General features: G+C 40.3%; 1 non-coding gene across 1 annotated transcript; it reads left to right on the plus strand.

The window, feature by feature from the left end:
- The first annotated feature begins 502 nt into the window (after window positions 1–502).
- On the plus strand, window positions 503–575 carry TRNAG-CCC (transfer RNA glycine (anticodon CCC)). Its single transcript has one exon. It is a non-coding gene; the product is annotated as a tRNA-Gly (tRNA).
- Window positions 576–4333: the final 3758 nt, after the last annotated feature.

Below are 4333 nucleotides of genomic sequence, written 5' to 3' on the forward strand. Positions count from 1 at the left end.
TCCCAGGGAGAAGGTTGTTGGAACCGACACTCTACAGCTGGTTAGTCAGAAGCACAGGTGATAACCTGCGGTTGGGGGAGGGGGCAGTTTTGTGGGACTGAGCCCTTAACTTACAGAATCTGATGCTATCTCTGGGTGGATAGTGTCAGAATTGAGTTGAATTGTAGGACAGCCAGCTGGTGTCTGGAGAATTGCTTGCTGCTTTGAGGGATAACCCCCACCACCACCACCACTGCCACACAAACACAGAAACACACATTGGAATTGGGTTCAGAACCCGAATTAAGTGTTCAAAGGGACACAGCAAACCCGAGCGCTGAAGAACATCCATGTGCTGCCGTTTGGAATCAGGCAGATAGTTGCTCTTGGTTTGTTGAAGCAGCCCCAGTTCATGGGGTACTGAGAACATTTGGTCTCCGGTCAAGTAAGTTGAGGTCAGGGCAGACATTAAGCCTCAAATTGAGGAACTGGAGTGTAAAGCAAGAATCCAAGGCAGGGGACTTCCCTGGTGGTCCAGTGGCTAAGACTCTGCACTCCCATTGCAGAGGGCCCGGGTTCCATCCCTGGTCAGGGAATGAGATCCCACATGCCACAACTAGGAGTTCACAAGACACAACTAAAGATCCCACATGCCGCAATGAAAGATCCCGCATGCCGCAGCTAAGACCCGGTGCAGCCAAATAAATAAATAAGAATAAAAACCAAAAACCTTGACTTAACATTAAAAAAAAAAAAAAGAATCCAAGGCAGGAGGCCACTTTTCTCGACTGAGCAAACCCACTGGGGATTAGAAGGAGAACTAATGTGAGCATGTGCAGGCTTCACTTCTGGTCTGCCAGTTTAAGAACAGCAAGACTTCTCTCAGCTACCAGTCCTCTAGGTCTCGAGCCTTTGCTGGCTGAGTGTGACTGTTTACTGGGTTATTGCCCTTTTGGAATGCCTCAGGGACTAGTAGGGCTGAGCTGCAGATTAAAAGTAGCGTTAGTTTGAGAAGTCTCATGGGGCTTCTATCTATAAAAATTCATTCCATGTACCGTTTTCCAGGAACATCTGTACTGCTTAAGAAATATTTGTTGAGGATTCATTGTTGTGATAGTCAATTTTATGTATCGTCTTGGCTAGGCCTAGATACCCAGATATTTGGTCAAGTATTATTCTAGATACTGCTCATGAGACATTTTGGAGATGAGATTAATATTTAAATGAGTAGACTTTGAGTAAAGCATGTTACTCTCAGTAATGTGGGTGGGCCTCATCCGGTCATTTGAAGGCCTTAATAGGACAAATTTTGACCTCCTTCCAGGAAGGAGAAATTCTGCCAGGAGATGGACTTGGACTTCAATATCAACTCTTCCTTGGGTCTCTAGCCTGTGCGCCTCCACAACTGTGTGAATCAATTCCTTAAATCAATCAATCAACCTCTCTCTCTCTCTCTCTCTCTTACATATATAATATATCTAATTTATATATATAATATGTAATCTTGTATATAATATGTATATATAAACTTATATGTTTTGTGTATTTGTGTGTATATGTGTGTGTGTGTGTGTGTGTGTGTGTGTGTGTGTGTGTATTTATATCTTATTGGTTCTGTCTCTCTGGAGAACCCTAGCACAGTTGTCCAATACGAAGTTGCATGAATTTCACTCCATTGAAGGACATCATTTGCTTATGTCATGTTTTCTTTCAAACTAATCCATTAATAGCATCTCTACCCTTTCCTCCCACCTAGTTCTTTTTTTAAAATTTATTTATTTATTTTTGGCTGCATTGGGTCTTTGTTGCTGCGCGCGGGCTTTCTCTAGTTGCGGCGAGCGGGGGCTACTCTTGATTGCGGCGCGTGGGCTTCTCATTGCGAGGGCTTCTCTTGTTGCGGAGCACGGGCTCTAGGCGCATGGGCTTCAGTAGTTGTGGCATGCGGGGTCAGTCGTTGTGGCTCACGGGCTCTAGAGCGCAGACTCAGTAGTTGTGGCGCATGGGCTTAGTTGCTCCGTGGCATGTGGGATCTTCCTGGACCAGGGCTTGAACCTGTGTCCCCTGCATTGGCAGGCGGATTCTTAACCACTGAGCCACCAGGGAAGTGCCCCATCTAGTTCTATTATAAGGATAATAGAAAAAATGTTGCAGAGCTGAGAAACTTTATATATTAACTACATTTTGAAAACATCTGCTTTCAAGACCTGTTTGCTTTCAACATCAAAACTGACTGTAATCATAATGATGTGTGGAAAAGTATTCACTTGAGAATAAAATGTTAAACCCTGAAGGCTATTAAAGGACATTGTGGACATATTTGTTTGAACTGATTTCAGTTGTGAAAGTTCTTTCAAATACTGGGAGGGGGATACATAAAAATGCAAGTGGTGATCTCATGGTTGACCAAGCCTGCCTTTTGGCTTTTTATGCAGCATAATGCTGTGTTGTAGCTTTGGGTTGTGACTTCTCATGGGACATACATTATTTAGTTTTTAGTTAGTTAGTTTGTTATCTCAGTACAAGTTAATATTAAAGTTCCGTGTGTGGTCTTTGTTTTAAAATGCTTTCGAGTCCATCACATCACCAATATATTTATAAGCTTGAGAAATAGATTACTATGAGGTAACTTAAAATATGAGTGGTTCTCCTGTGAATTTAGGTCAGATACTTTCTTAGTAATGAAGCTGCTAAGTGTTGAAACTCCTTTTTCCCTGAAGACATTTAAATCTTAGTTTTGGTTGGACATGTTCCTGGTGGTTGAAAACTAGTAACTATGGACATTCCTAAAGCTGTTTTCTCAAGTTTCTTGTATTTTTCTTTTCTTTGACTTCATGTTTGCTCTTTCCAGCTGTTTATGTTTTGATCAGTTGCTTTCTAAATATTCAATTTCCTTTAACACGTTCAGTAGAAAAATTTGGATTTCTTGGTTGGAGATTACTACATTTATAAAAATTATTGTTTTATTGAGAAATTAGAGTCATCCATTAAAACCTACTTTTGCTTTCACCATAGTATATTGATGATGTTCTTACCTGGGCTACATATAGAGCCAGCATCTAGAATTGTGCTTGAGAGGAGACTCAACAAATAGTTCTTCAATTAACTTAGTTGATAAAACCCAAGCAAAAATTGATGGCAAAGAGAATGGCAACCATCCTGTGCAGGAAGAGTTCTCTTTTAACAAATACCATTATATCCTCCCCCCCCTTTTTTTTTTTTTTTTGCCATTTATTACTTTAAAACACATACAAATATGGTTTTGCTGTTTTAGTTCTTGAATAAAAAAATCACGAACTCTGGAAGGATATATAAGAAATGAATAATAATGGTTATGTGGGAAGGGGGTACTAGGTGGATAGGACAGAAATGGGAATAAGTTTTAACTGGATATCATTTTATGATTCTTTTGGTTTTGAACCAAATAAAAATTATTTGTTATTCAAAAATTAAATTAAAGAAAAAAGCTAATTGCATGGATGAGGTGGATTTACAAGTCCCTTCCCCAGAAATAGCCACTAAACTAATAAAGATGTATCCCTTTGGAATGATGTTCATGTATAGTAACTGTATTTGACTATCTGCACAGGAGTAACTATAATATTAATAAATCTGGAACGTTTTTTTAAATATTGTATCATTGATATTTTGTGAATTTATCATTTTAAACTGCCTTAAGCACCTTGCAACTGATTGAATCATTTTACAAAGTGTAACTTAAAAGTAGTTTGGATATGGTAATGCACAAATTTTGGTCGCCTTTAAGCTTATTAAAATAGATTCTATTTATATAGCTGCCTCAGTTACTCATTTCTGCACAATAAATTACCCCCAAATTTAGTGGCTTGAAATGTTTGACTTGCTCACTAGCCTGTGATGTGACAGTTTGGGCTGGCTGTAGCTGGGCTGGGTGCCAGCAGGGTCTATGTTTGTGGTTGGGTTCGTTCATTCGTCTGGTGGCAGTTGGCTGGCTGTCAGCAGGGGTGATGGAAGAGTCTGGGCCAAGTGTCACTCACATTCCAGCAGAGGCTACCCTGAACTTCTTTACATGGTTGCTGGGTTCCACCAGCAACAAGGGAGAGCAAGTTCCAATGCCTAAGTGCTTTTCAAGCCTCTGCTTGCGACGTCTTGCTTATGTCCCATTGGTCAAAGCAAGTCACAGAGTCAATGTGGGCGGCCAAGCTCAGAGTCAATGATGTGTTAAAGAAGTATAGAAAGGCAACGGGTCCAGGGAGGTGTAATTCAATGGGGGCCATTACTATAACTGTAGTTGCTATCATTTCTAAAAATTTCCATTATTTTCTCAAAGCACTGATATTAAACTCAACTCATGGTCAGGCAATTCTGTATACAACTG

The sequence above is a fragment of the Lipotes vexillifer genome, unplaced genomic scaffold, assembly GCF_000442215.2.
Source record: "Lipotes vexillifer unplaced genomic scaffold, Lipotes_vexillifer_v1.1 scaffold560, whole genome shotgun sequence".
Lineage (NCBI taxonomy): Eukaryota > Metazoa > Chordata > Mammalia > Artiodactyla > Lipotidae > Lipotes > Lipotes vexillifer.